Source organism: Pagrus pagrus (genome assembly GCF_965226575.1).
Source record: "Pagrus pagrus genome assembly, chromosome: 17".
NCBI classification, from domain to species: domain Eukaryota; kingdom Metazoa; phylum Chordata; class Actinopteri; order Spariformes; family Sparidae; genus Pagrus; species Pagrus pagrus.
This window is the reverse complement of record NC_140201.1, coordinates 9,904,887-9,920,807: the sequence shown is the minus strand read 5'-3', so window position 1 is coordinate 9,920,807 and position 15,921 is coordinate 9,904,887.

Below are 15,921 nucleotides of genomic sequence, written 5' to 3'. Positions count from 1 at the left end.
AGTTGTTTTTACTGGGAGAAGCACCAGTTGGACACAGCTTAGCTATAAAATCTGTTTAATCCTTTCGGCTTCTTCCACAGGTGGCTGCCCTTATTTACTCTGTCTCTTGTTTCTGCTCGGTCTCTGTTTCCTCTTGTCTCCCTTGCACTCCCCTCTCTCGCCAAAACCTCAAGTGTGGATGGAGGTTGATTTCCCCAACTGTTCTGGTAAACAAGAGGCCGACAGATTTGCAAGACTAATTAGTGGTTGGTTTGAAAATGTTGAAGCTAGTAATAGTGAAGGGGTTTGAGTTAGTGTAAAAACAGACCTCTTTGAATATATAAGTTCGATGTATTTTCCAGAATGGCCGTGGTACAAAGTAATTGATGTAACAATAACCACAGGACCAATAATTCCAATAATTACGGTCATTTTCCAGGCCGATGGGATGCACAGTGTAAGTCAGTGGTTTGGGCGTTACACCAAGATTACCTGTAATGATTTTGCTTTTGTGGGCTTCAATTACAGGGCTTGGTGCTGGAATAAAAACTTGCAACCTGGGTATCCGCTCTGTCAGACTCGTGACTTCTGTCTTTTTGTGTTGCCCACATGCTCCTTTTGTAACCGAGTTGTTTATTTTCGAACAGGAATCACGATCCACTTTTACACGGGAAGCGGATTTCTGACAATGGTCTTAATGCAAGACATTACAGGTGAATAGGGCAAAAATCTTTATCTAATAGACATCACCATGAAACCTCCATAACTGATTACTGTGGGGGGTAAAAGTTCAACTATAGTAACCTACATAAGCTTATGTAGTGTTATTATAGTTGTGTAGTTTGAGCTCCTGTCTCTTTCAGGTCCCCCCCGCCCCCTTCCCAATACTCAGTCTGCAGCTGTGCTAAATCAATTCTTACAAACTAGCCATGATGTCACAAAATTAAAGGTGAGACTACTGACGAGGTGTTTCAGGAGCAGTGTTTTCTGTGGGAGATAGGGGCTTCTGTTGGTGAAACTTTGACTGACTTTGACCTTTTTAAAGTTTTACATACACAAGAACCTATATAAAAAGAATAGGTCTCCTTTAACATTTGAATAAATGTCCATAACTAAAATGAACCCTGCAACGTGTGTGTTGAATGTTTTCTTTCAACTTGTCTGGAAGAAAACATGTTAGGTGAGCAAAATAGCCCCAAATCTCAAAAGTGACCAGTGCATGAAAAGAAACAATATTTTCCATTTCTCATTTCCGTTGTCTTTTTTAAGGGCTTTTAAGGATGTTGTATTAATGACCTTTATTCTAGGAACTGTGCAATATATCAGCAATAATGGACTTTCTCTATTGATTTTAGAAACTGTGCTTCCACATGAAGCAACAAATAATTTGTTGTGCAGTAACAGCCCAGCCTTACAACATTGCTGTACCATCCATCAGATCCTGGCTGATCTATTCTTCCATATTTGCCATCAGTGCACCAACAAGCCAACTGTCGAGCCTTAATATGTGACGTACAGTCTGTTCTAACGAGATCTAATGATGGAACCAAATGCAGCGGTAGCAAACATGATGACGTACTGCTGAACAGCAACTGACTCATTCACATCTGCTCCCACCTTGACTCACTCTGTGAGTTTCACTCCAGCTCTGATTTATGGAAAATAAGACAGTCATCCGGATACTTTCTGTTAAAAATTGATCCAACTTGACCCAAAGAACATGCTGTAACCAAGAGGTGTAAAATTCTGTCGTAGAACGGTGACTTATCTCCTTGAGTTTTGATAAATGACTTGACTGAAGTCTAATTTATGGTAAGAACTAGTGTGACTGTCACTGTTAGAAAGATTGAAGAAAGCATTGGGCTGCCATTACGTCTATCTTAGTATTGTATTAAAAATACCAAGAGCAAGTCAAAACCAACAATAAATGTATAATAGTTACACATATTATCTGTGCATATATGTAGCTAAAGCCCTGAATTCCTGTGACATCCAAAAATGTTTAAAAACAAATGATGCATACTGTTTCACTGGCGAAGAGGTCATGCATTTGTAGAATCTGTTTTCATTTTAACTTAATGTATAGTTGTTGTTTTTTAATGGTTTTCCAGAGGTGTCGCTATCAGCTGTAGTCGTTGAGGTGTGTTCAAGTGCAGTGTTTTGGCCCAGTTGAAGTGAGGTGATGCAGCAGTTGTCCTTCATCTCGCAAGCTCTTCAATTTTTATTTGGTTTATCTGGGCCCTAAGGCAGAAGTGTGCTCAGGGAATCGATCAGGTCCAGGTTTACACTGCTTTGTCAGTTTCAAAATCTGAGAGGAGTTGTGTCTCTTTAATGGGTTATTATTAGTATATGTATATATGTACAGTATATGTTGGTTTATTTTATTATTCATGTGACTTGTGGACAATTAAAGCAAAAACACATTGCAAGCCTCACTATGCAACTTTATTGCTATTTTAGAGCTTTAACTAAGCAAGCATTCATATAATTATAATTTTCATGTGAATAGCTGACCAGCAAAGAATTAAAGGTCAAAGCATAAATGGTTTATTCCCAAATGTTAAACGAAGCAGCTGTCTGAAACAGCGCGGGTCACTCAGATGGGAGTGTATACTGCCATGTTCATCTTCCCAGTCGTGTCTGAAACATCACACTTTTCAGCTTTGGTTGTGGAAAGCACAAAAGTACAGTTTGAGAATAGATATTTTCAGCTCACCAACTGCACAGTTAGACTGTTACTTCTCTCATCTGCCTTATAACCAGCAGTGAACCACAGCCTGTGGCATTATGATGCCATTATGACTCATTCTTTTAATGAATGTTGAGAGATCAAGTGAATTTGTACTTGCCAAAAATCAACGTCTGATGCATCTGTGATAGGTTAATTACTCATGATGGATCTGACTGTGTCAAATGAATCACAGAGGACCTGACAAAAAAGATGTGCAATAAAGAAAAAGTGGCCAAAGTTGTCTTAATGCCACGGTTCAGGCGGTGCACATCAGCAGCTTGGAATTGTTTTATTGCTGCATGTTTTATTTTTCCTTAACGTCAGGCCATCTGTTCTACAATGTGACTTTCTTTGCATTATTTGCTGTGGCCAAATGCTATACTACATACCAGTGGTGTAATCTAACTAAATACATTTACTCGAGTACTGTTCTTAATTTTGAGGTACTTGTACTTCACCTGAGCATTTTCATTTTATGTCACTTCGACTTCTACTTCACTACATCTCAGAGGGAAATACATTTTCCTGTTTTTACTCAACTAAATTTATCTGCCAGCTTCAGTTATTAATTGCTTTTCAGATTGCTTTTTCTCCATACCCGTTTGTGTGCAGTTCTAACCGTGTATCTCTAAATTTCCTGATTTTTTTTAATTTGGGGTTGAGAAAAAAATCTCCTGTTACTTATAACCCCATTGGACTCGGCTGGAAGATGAAAACATGCTGTTTTTCTGAGGTCATGGAAAACTTTTCTCGTGGTTTTACGTGGATACATTGTACTTACAGGACAAAAGAACTACAAACATATGAAATTTCTTGTAGAAATATGATGCATTGCTGTAGAATAATCTGCCCAACAGTACAACTACAAAGTATTTACAATGAGCTGATTCTTAAAATCTAGAGCTGATAATTGCAACGTACAGTACACATTAATGCAGCAGTAATATTAATCCAAAAACATTCAATATAACAGCAAAACACTTCTGCAGACAATCCTGATGCAGAATGTGCAGAATGACTACTTTTACTTTTAATACTCGAAGTATATTTTGATGATAATACTTACATACGTTTCCTAAAATAAGGTTTGAATGCTGGACTTTTAAAGTTGAGTAGTACTTTTACTTAAGTAGAGGATCTGAATACATTTTCCACCACTGCTACATAGATACAAGTGTATACCTCATGTACCATCATAATGCAGGTGGTTGGAGAGAGCAGGATGTCATCGCTGCTGGTGAAGGAGTCCCAGCCCCCTGCAGGACACTATCACAGCACTGGGCAGCTCCTTCAGCGATAGACTGATACACCTCAAGTGTGTGAAGGAGAGGTATCGCATGTCCTTCCTTCCTGCTGCTGTCAGACTCTACAATCAGCACTGCTCCCAGTAGACCTCACTTGTGCACTGTGCAATAAAAACTTTATACATAACTTATTTCTCATTTTGGTTTGCACTAACTGGGCAATTTTCATACCCATATTTATTATTTATTAATAACAATACAATGCCCACACTGTTTATACTGTTTAAATCTGTACATGTTATGTATAAACAATTCTATTTCTATTTGTGCTCTAGCTCTTCTTCCTACGGTTTTATTATATTGTTTATATCGTTTTATTTTTAATATTTACTATTATTATTGTTTATTGTTATAATGAGCAGTTGAGGGTTATTCTGGGGATTTGTTGTTTGTCTTAAGTTGCACCTTTAAACTTCACAAGAAAAAAAGCTTAAATGCCTTTTTATTCTCAGGATCTTTTTCGAGCTTTCAAACCACCACCAAAAATGAATTTGAAATGCACTGTATGAAGCTGTGACCAATTCCTCCATTTCCTTGGTTCATTTCATGGTGGGACAATAGCGTACACCAACGGCATGCTTGAATGAAGCCATTTTAGGAAGCACAATGATCTTTTTTCATATACATACCGAAACTGGTATTTTTTCAGTGTATACGCCAAACCTGCTTAGAACTGGAACCTAGTGTGAAATTGCTTATGTTTGTACAGACACGTGCATGTTCACGTTTTTTTCTTTTAACGCCAACTGTAAAAAACAGCAAGTTAAAACTCAAACATAAAACCCATCAAGATATGTGAGAACTATAGAAACTCATGTTAAGGTTGCCACCAAGAAATAAAGAGACAGGCATGTGCATCGTTCATGTTTTTCACTCGTGGACATCCTACTCGCTGCAGGTCAGCTGGTCATTTATATAACATACCCCAGCCTGCTGTTTTCCTCCAAACTTCATGTAAGAGTCGATGAATTATCTGGTACGCAAACTTAAAATAGTCACTTAGGAATCCCTCCCCACACACAGACACATGCGAGTCATTCTGTTTTCAAAAGCAGAATGTGTGTAGGAGACCCATTCGTACAAAGCGATATCCGGCTCATACAATTCTTATCAATTCCTGGGTGGTGCATCTATTTTTTTCCACCCTGTCACACTCCTCCATTCATACATTTATCATGAGGTGTCCTTAGATTTGTTGTGAGATTCGTCATAGATGTGTGCTAACTATATCTGAGCTTATGTGTGGGTTTCCTTCATGTGATACCCACAATGCAGAGTGAGGGCAGGGAAAGGCTTAACGGGTTGAATCGAGCGGTGGCGGAGGAGAGGAGGAAAGAGGGCAGGTGACGGGGTCAGCTGGCACTCAGGATGAGTGAGCTATTTTGCATGCAGATCACAAACTTTGAACATTTTACTCAGAATAAGGTTTGTAAATTGAATATAAATATGTGTAGGGTGGACTACCAATGTGAAGGAAAGGAACACGGATAAACGGAGAGTGGACGATTTGGTTGTTGTCATGACGGGGACCCCCAAAGACGTACACTGACTGCGGTTCATGTAACAATCTGCGTGGAGGAACAGATGCAACGTGGAGCACCACTTGAAACACGGAAAGAGAGGCTGAGAGGCTGTGGGAGGGGAAGTCAACGTTCTGCAGTTTGTCATGGAATCTCCTGGTGATGTCATCTTCCTTAATGACATCACCTTGCGCTCTGGAACAACGAGCAACAGCACAACGGGGGCTTCCTGGTGATTCATTCGTAATAACCCTTCATCGCTGCACTCTGATATCTCTTATCAATTTTCTGCTATTCATAGAACAATGACATGTTCAGACGCAAATGCAATGCAGTAGTTAATCTTTTTTCTTCATCTTCACAGGTTCTGTCCATGCGAATTTTGAAGGAACTGGCAAGTTTACAGTAGGAATTAATAAATCCTGTTTTCTCCTGGCAGCTTGTGGTGAGAAAGACACAGAAGGCATCCCAGAATAAGCCTTCACAGCCCATATTTATCAGGGGGGATCACAGGTGAATTGTGACTTTCTTTAAAAACCCTTTAAAAACAACAGTACATGATGTGCCAACAGCTCTCTTCAGAAGTGTTAGGCTGTTTTGTCCCATAAAAGCTGTTGTATTTTGATCAGTAATTTCTTGCTACCTGTACAGCTTTCACTCACATCCCCGCTTTAACTTTTCTCTGTATTTGAATGCTGTAACGTGTTGTTTATGCTCTCCAAAATTAAAACTCTTATGTAAAATATCACATACATTACTGCATTAATAAGCACAAGCAAACTGAATTTCATTTGAAGTTGTGTTTCTGCCCACCTGACAAATATAACTGGAATACTCCACCAGCTAGTTGTTAACTTTGACTGCATTGTGGTGCTGAGGAGGGAATGAACTGCATCTATAAAGCACTTCACTACTTTAAAGGTGTAATTTGTATCATATGGCCACATTTTGAAGGTAGCACATCAGCTGCTGATGAAAACAGCAGAGAGCCTAAATATTTCCACATCTAACTCGTGAATTGAATATCTATTTTAATCAAATCCGAGGTGATTGTGGAGAGACAAACCAAGACTGTGAGAGTTTTATTTTTTCTATGTGTACGTTTTATGATGAGCTTGTCCTAGTTTGGTAAAGGAGAGAAACTTGAATTCAGTTGTTTTTCTGCGTAGTAAGGAATATACAAGTCAGAGTATTTAATTTTGTGACATTTTGAGGGATTATTTTTTTTAATTTAATGCACAAAGGAATATATTTTTTCTTGTTGATCATTTTAGTTTGTTTTTTTAGTCTTCTAAACTAAAATTCTGACCATATTTTACATAATTGCTCCTCTAATGGTTAAAGCACCTTACAATTGCCTTTCATTCACACACAAACGCAACCGAGCTGCCATGCCAGGATCTGGCCGGCCCAGCAGGAGCAACTCTGTGTTCAGTGACTTGTCCCAACCCTGCATGAGGTAGCTTATAGTGAGTTTATCACAGCCTTTTGTCCAAAACAGCTGCCTGCTCTGGCTGGAAATGGGATTAAGAGCCACAGACTGTAAATGCAAGACAATGAGCTGCAACATGAAGGGAGTCTGGAATTCCCTACAGCTTCATGCCTTTCACGTCATTCACAGTCATTTGACACACTGCTATTATAAGAATACTGATTTTCCAATGGGGAAATTTGCCATTTGCATTTCACCCATTTTAAAGTAGGATTTTATGGCCATTTAGTGGTGAGGTGGCAGATTTGCAACTAGCTGAACACCCCTTGTTTCACCATCCTCTACAGTGGCTGCCAAAAACCCGAAAATTGCAGAGAGCCAATTTAGAGCCAGCATCTGTTCTGGGCAACTGTAGAAACAATGACACAAAGATCCTTAGTTTCAGGTGATTATTAACAATTGACAAAATGAATATGAATACCATTTCTGCCAACAGAGTCTCCCTAAATCCTTCACACTGGACATTTAATTTTTTAACATAGTTTTATCCCCGAGTCATCTCTCAAGTAGTTTGAACCATCTTTCTGGAAGACAGCAGTACTGAGTTAATCTGCTCGATTTCAGTCGTCACAATTCAATTATATGGTTAAATTTGGAATTTGCGTTTGTTTGGGTTAAAATGAGTCACATCGAAGTTCTTTCCGTGCACACAGCTGGTGAGATGCACTAGTACACACAAAAGAATTGGAAAAAAGATTGCATTTGCAATTGGAAACTTGACACTCTTGAGAGATCTCATCTGGTGAGCTCTCCGGCTCTTTTATAAACCTCTTCCTAGGCAACATAATAATAGCACTGGGCTAAGTCCATTAAAAATAACTAGTGGGATGTTATTCATGATCCAGTTGCTAAGCCAACCGGGGCAAAAATAATGTAAAAATAAAACTTGATGATGAGGAACCAGCAGGAGAGCTTCCTGGAACAGTAAAGTTGACTTGTGAAAAATAGCGAAAGGTTCACCTTGCCCTCACTCCCAGGTGCTTGGAATAGATTCAGGTAAACAAGGCGGCTGCCATGTCCGGTTGAAATAACGAAGGCCTCCTCTAGGTTCCGCTGAAGAGAAAAACAGGAAAAACGTCAATCAGGTCAAACAAGATAAATTATTGTCTAGTCTACAGGAAAACAAAACAAAATTCTGTAATGACGAAATACAGGCCACGGTCAGTCTGCATGGTCAGAATTCAGCCTCTTAGTACTGACAGCTGATAATGCACATTCCTATCCTATCCAATGATGCAGTGATTGATGTGCAGGATGTTAAACTTTCAGTGAGATATTGTCACCAATATAATGTCACAATATTGATCAATCAATTGTCCTGTTATCTTAACACAAGCCTATCCATCTGGTATTTATACTGTAATCTAAACTAAGAACATCTGTTAAAAATGTTTAATTTAACTTAATTTAAACCTCCATTAATTGATGTTAAAGCAAACACAACACTGAGCTGATTTGGTGAATATGTTAGCAAACAGTTGCCTATTTACAGGCTCACCAGTTAAGGAATAACATTGGGAACTAGAATGGCACTACGCAGATTGTATACCTCCATCAAGACCCAACAGTCCTCAACCATCAACCAACCAACCAACCAACCAACCAACCAACCAACCAATCAACCAACCAACCAACCAATTATTGTGATTCCCTCGTAGCTGAAGAATATTGTATCAAAATATTCCTTTGTGATAATAAATAGTTAATTAATAATTCATGCATGCTAGTGACCTCCTGCTAATGCTAATGTTAATTTCACAGAAAGGTTTGTCCATTTCTAAGTAACCAGGATATTGTTTCTGGACAGAGATGCTGCTGTTGAATTCCATGCTGAGAACTGTCGAACTACATTTCATTCATCTGTATTGAATTTTGTTTGCGGATATCTTTCAATTTTCAGCAAAGAAACCACCAGACAAACTTCTCGGTGGTTCAAAGAAACCGACCTTTTGAAGTTAACTCCCTTTTACGGTTTCTTACAATGCATGCTGGTGAGCTCACACCAGAGCAGGACAGTGTAACATGGTTTACTGAGGAAAAGAAAGAGAAATGAAGGTAAAGCACAAAGTCCTTTAATGAAAACACAGGCGAGCCAGGCCTGGCCGCTGCCATATCATTAGTAGTTTCAGTGTTTGTTGCATAAATTGGCTGTGGCTGTGTGAGAGGTTGCAAGTGTTTGGTAACACAGTCTGGTTTTCAGCATTTCTGATCTTCAGCACGCAACCCTGCTGACACCTACGTCCTGACAGGACAATCAACACATCTTTTCATAAACTCCACACCAACACCGCCTTCCTGGCCTTATGCAATGTGACCAAATGTCACACAAGGCTTTTTTTTTTCTCTCAGTTAAATGTTAATGGATGTTACAAAATGTGGGCAGAGCAAAGTTGCACAGTCAGTCGAGAATGGTTAATGGTAAAATTTACATTTTGTGTTACCAAATGTGACATATGGCAGCAGATGGTTTTGAATTGTGTATTTCTGCTTCGAATATTCAGACTTACCGTTATTGCATACATGAACTACTGCTAAGAAAGAGGGCTCCGACTCTCATTCTGCTGCATACACTATCTCAATTCATGTTCCTTTTTTTAGTCACGACAAGTCAAATATAATGATTCCAGCAAATTGTTCTCGGAAGAGAAGTTCAGACCTTCCTGTGTCGTCATTTAATAATAATAAAATGTTCGGGGTTTGATATGTTTCATAATGATGAAACAATTTGAAACTGCTTCAGTCATTTGAGATGATTGGACTTGATTAATGCACTGCAGTAATTTCGCTCTGGGGAGGGGGGCATTATCAGAGTGGGATGATGTACTTAGACCTATTACTTATGTCAAGGTATTATAAAAGATCTAAAAATACTGCATTACAAGAAGAAGTAGAAGTGGAAGTCAAAAATGGTGTCAGCTATATTTGCTTAAGTTTCTCAGAAAAATGGCCCACATCAGTGACTTGTTATAATATATTACATTATTGTATTGTTCATACCAATGCAACAATGACAGAGCCAACAAATGGAGATAATTAAGAGTGTAAGAAAAAGAAAAGTTGAACTACAAATTTTGTTTTGTTTTTACAAATGTATGCAATTTTTTGTAGCAAGAAAAGTCTGAGTTAGAGGACAGTTGGACAGATCAACAATGGACTTTCCCTCCAGAGATGGGGGTTAACAATTGAGTTTGTGTTCAAGAGTCAAGAGTGATTTGTTCTAAAGTCATATTACGTAAATAAGTTAACCCATGTAAATGACGAAACTTACATGATTGCCGCTACATGAATGATGTTACTTGATGTGAGTTACATCACACAAGTAACTTACACAATGTAAGACTGAACACCGTTATTTTAATCCAAAATACGATCTTTTTTTCCTTTGACAGATGCAATCTAAAGATGTACTTTACATCATATGAGGAGTAAGTGCAGTGATGTATATGGTAAGCAAGAACCTCAAAAGTGCTTATGCTTTTATCTTCATGTGTCACTCATGTACAGTGTCATCTGTTGCATAATTTTATTTTAATTTTACGTTGCAGTTATGACATAAAAGTGGTTACTACAAGTAGAGTGGCAGAGTTTACAGCAGCGTGGCAAATGACTAAAATGTTTTTCATTAGGAATGAATGAAGCAAAGCATTAATTACTTCATCAGTGACCATTAGTTTACCTAACAGAATGCAGTGGGAGTAAGTGATGCATTAAAACAAAAGGTGTTAGTTGTTAGGCAGCATCGCATCCATGGAGACTAACTGGGATTTTCCTTGTGTTGAAGTGTGCTTTCTGCAAATGACCGTGGGAGGGGACTTTTTCGGGGATCACCTGTGGAGGTGCAGAGCTCATCGGATAATATGTGCTGTGCTCAGATTGCTGAACAGGAAATCCCTTTATTGCCATGACAGCGCCATGCACCTGCGTCGGAATGGCGTCAACCGAGTCCCTGAGCCTCACAGCAATACCTTTGTTTTCTTCCTGTAATTCAAAGGAAAGCACACTCTCCAGCTTGAGTCACTTATGATCTAAGTGTCAGGAACAGGAAATGAAAGGAGCAGAGTCTTTGGTGCTCTGATTGGATTGTGCAATGATCATGTCTTGGCGTTTATAAGCTATCAAATCCTAATCAACAACAAATAACTCAGCTACATTCTGGCAAGCGGTTTTCTAGAGTTTTCATGATCCTTGGATTTACGGGAGGCAGTGATTTTTGCACCGAACATTTCTTATTCTTCTAGTTTTCCTTCATTCATCATTCATCCTGCTCTCCTCTCTCTCTCTTGTCAGCAGTACGCTGCACCTGAGTGCAAATGGAGCCTGAACCTCTCATCAAACATCTCCGTCTCTCTTCTCTTTCCTCCACTGACATGTCAGCACCACTCGGTTCATTTGAATGTGTAATCAGAGACTGTTCACTCTCAGATGAGTTGTGGTCTCTGTCAATGGAGTCTCAGGGAGCCTGTAGGTGGACAAGGACCTCTTTGATACCTCTGGTCCGTAACCTACGTCCACGAGTGGGTCGCTCTTAATTAGATTCACTGAAGGCACAAAGAGACACTCTCATCCTTGTTGTACTTTGAAATTCATGCTAATCCCAACCAACTGCTAACCCCCTACAGCAAGTTTTCAAAATTGCCACTGTCAGAGAGTGTTTTCAGGTAATAACTTTCTTGAAATTGTCTGCAAACAGTGATTTCTGCCATGACTTTAGCCCTTCCAGACATTAAATATGTTGTTATATTCAGACATACAGTACATGAGTTTTATGTGGAGATGCATGATACTGGAGTTTTGCTGGTGCCTATTTTAGCTGATTGCCAATGCACATATTATTTTCCACCTAATTACAGAGAACATCAAGCCTCCCCTGTAGTGGAATTAACATGCTATTGTTGCTGTTATTGCAATGGGCGACTGGCAGATGCAGACATGGTGTTTTTCAAAATGTACACATTCACTGGGCAAAATAAATCAATCATTTGCATTGTGTGTGCATCATTAAAGCGTCATCTTATTGGCGTGTCACACTGGCAGTAATTTTCATTTATGACCAATGCTGTTATTTCATTTTAAAGCCCATATCGTGACGTGCCCATATTATCATGCATCCCTAGTTTTGTGTAACTATTCCTTATGGTTTCAATCAGAAACTGAGATTATTTTCAAAAAATTGCCAGTACTCGAAAAATATTTTAATTCATCAAGCAAGAACAGTGTTTTCAGCCTGCTCAGCTGCATCACTGGTGAGTAAACATGATTTCTACTCATCTCACCTTGACAATGTGAAAAAAATCACAGCGTTTTGTAGTTTATTTAACTGATTTAATTTTCTTCTGCTGGAGAGATGATACTTCTGGGAGAAATGTACCAGTGATCTTTTTCAGGTGTTCTTCCAGAGTGGTGCACAGAGAACAATCTACTGCTCAATGTCAGCAAAACCAAGGAGCTGATTGTTGATTTTAGAAAAAAGAAGGTAAAGACCTACAGTACCCAAGCCACAGTCTGTTCACCCTGCTGCCATCTGGCAAAAGACTTACAAGTATGTGCTGCTGTGCCACGAGGCCAGGGAGTGGCTTCATTCCTCAGGCTGTGGGATTCCTCAACTCATCCTCCACACTCCACTGCATAACATTTTTGTTTTTGTTTTTTTCTGTTATCTAGCATAAAAGGACTGAACTTGGTTTTGTTTTATAACCTCGGTTGTGTAATATGACAATGAATCCACCTTTACCTTTACCTGAGGACGCACAATTAATGCTGTAAAAGTCCTGTGTTTGGTCGACACCTCCGTGAACCCCAACTTCAAACCTGCTTGGACTTTATACCTCGTCACGTGACATTTTTCATATGTTGTATTTGAACACATCTGTTTTGCACAAAAATTAAGAAGGAGGATTGACACATTATGAAGTTTGAGTGTTGTGTATACTGCAACTTGAAAGTCTGAAGTTGTGTAATTTGTATGCCGATTGAAGCAACCGAGCTGACATTTGCATATATACAATATATATACACTTTTATTGATGTTTTGTGGGAACAGTTCAGTCTTGTTTCTTATCCAATAGAGTTTGGTGCACATGAACCCAAACAAAAACATTTTTAATCATCATCATCCTCCTTTGAGAAATGCTTATCAGACCTTTGAATGTCATGCAAGACTCACTTTCTAGAAAATGTCAAGACACGTGGGATTGGCTCTGGTCTAACACAGGAACATCTGGACACTCCCACAAGACCTTCACACTCCGCCTGTTGACTAGAGCCTTACTGCATATTTAGCGTACTCACCCTTCACAGTCACTAGTAGAACCAACACCCATCCCACCCTCAGACTAACACTCAGCAGTCACAGCTCAGGTCCCCTTCGTTCTGAGCTGTGGATGATCGCAAATGTGATCATCCAATTAGTTAACTTTCATAACCAGCTCATTCCTCTGCCTTGGTTGACCTAGTTCTCTGCATTTCAAACAAGCATGCATGTATGTGCATAGTCAGTTCAGCCCATGATCACAACAACTGTTTACTTTTCAACCTCTGTTAATCACTTAAACTTATTGCTAAGCCTGCTCAGACTGTCAAGGTTTGGCAGAGAGGAACATAAAGCAGATGGCTCAAGTAGGAGAAGAGAATCTCACAGACAGCATGAGTTAGGAGTACAGTACTGAAATGTTAGATAAGGACTGGGAGGTGTAGTATGTGCTGATTGGCAGGGAAAACTTTTCAACTTTGTCTGAAGGGAAACTCTTTGAAAAATGCACTCAGGTAAAAAATACGGAAATACTTACATAAAAAGAAGCAGCATTCAAACTATGTTCTTTTCAGCTTGAAAACAATCAAAGGCATTTTTGCAGGTTTCTACTTCCCAGGATTTCATATTTTACATTGTGAATACTTAGAAAAAACCCAAAGGAAGTCTGTTACTGAGTGTAGGTGGTGCATACTGTACATCTCAGCTTCTGTACTTTATTAAAATAGCTATTTAGAGTATGAAACTCAAGCAACAGGAATAAAAGACCCTAATGGAGAAACTTCAGTGCTTTTAAAGCTCGAATATCTCTCTACCTTAGCAAGCGGACAGGATATCAGCAGCAGGAAATCCACAGCCGCTGAGCAATGTAGAGTAAGAACAGTCTGGCTGAACACTGGCCTCTTTGTATATCGGGGCTGATTATGAATGAAGCAAGTGATAACTGAGGAAGTGGCTCATTGTTTCACCATTATTCTCGAATTAAAAAAATAAAAAAATAACATAATGACCCTTTAAGATTGTATTTTTTCATGGCAACAGCAATGCATGCAGATTCAGGGGCTTTGTTGCACATATGGCCTATGGCAGAAATAAACTCATCATCAGTGGAGAAGAAATCACAGCTTTTGGATAAAAAGCAGTGGACTTTGAGACGACCACTGCCTGAGGCATCTTTCAACCATCCAACCTGACCAGCTGGACCACCCCGGGGAGGAGAGGAAGAGAGTCAGGATAAGGGAAAATCTAAATCAGCTTGATTTTAATGCTGCTCCTGCATGATATCTGGTTGCAGGGACGTGAAATGGACAAGTTGGAGTGGCTGAACAACGTGAAATCAGAGACAGTTGTGCCTACATCTTTACAGAGACCTGTCGCTACCACATCGTCCCAGATCAAACTGTTTCACTTGACTGGCAGAACTTGTTCTTAGTTGACTGTGCAGAGGACGAGGAGAGGTGGACTCTGTGTTTACGTCATTGATGCTTGATGTTGACGGACAGTGTTTATCTGATGTTGAACGTTTAATGTAAAGCTGCCAGCCATATTATCATCACCATCTTGTTGCCACTGCTTAGGGTAGGGTCACTTTTTAATGTGAAAGCTGAACATTCGTTCGAACGTGGGGTGAAAAGTTCATATTCGAGCTTTTGTAATAATAACATAATAAGCGTGTGAGGCTGTTTATTGTAGTTTGCCTTGTGATCGGGCAAAGATCACATTGATGCTAAGTAACTGCTTATCATTTGAAATTCGTTCAAACTTTTTTTTCGGAAATAATAACAACCCTGCAGTTTACATTCACCAAGACACAAATTTGCATAATTATTTCCTGGGTGTATAAATGTTTCTGCATAAATGTTCATAAATTACTGTGTATATGTTGTGTTTGTTTGTGTGGCATGTTTGAGCTTGAATTACAAACTGTCATTTCTTTATGCAATCCTGTCGTATAATCACCTTAAACCTTGTAAGAATGACTGACCCAAAAAAGTTTACTATGGCCACAGCTTTATTAAATATTGTATAAAGTCATTTTCTGTTGTCTACTGGTGATATCATGCCCTAAATTTTAGAAAATAAAACAAACAAACAAACAAACAACATTAAAACAGCTCTTCCTTTTAAAATCACTGAGATAACAGACCAACTAGCTGTAGATGCAAAAGCGTAAACACAGTGTGGTTAAAACATACCAGGCATTGATGACTAAGTGTAAAATAGTGCCAAATGTGTTCCTGTGCAGCTTTTTATTTGATGTGTCACACAGATGAGAACATTAGATGGCTTTATAATGTAAAACTTCGACACTTAGATAACACAAGGATCAAAAAGACCGAAATCTTCAATGTCCAACTCCTACGCCCTACACATGGCCTGACAAAACAAAACACTAGACCACTGCCATTGTCTTCTTGTCACTATTGTGTGTGTGTGTCAGGTCAGCAAATGCAGTGTGTGGGATAGATGGACTGCCTTAATGTATTCCACTGCAATTTACATTCATTATGCCATCTTTCCTGCCTAATTATGATTGTAGCAGAGGGGGCACAGAGTGACGAACACTTTGTCTTGCTGTTCATCTCTTTCTCTCCTGGTCTCTCAATTTTAATGTGACATCTTCCTCTCTGCCTCTTTTTGTTAGTCTA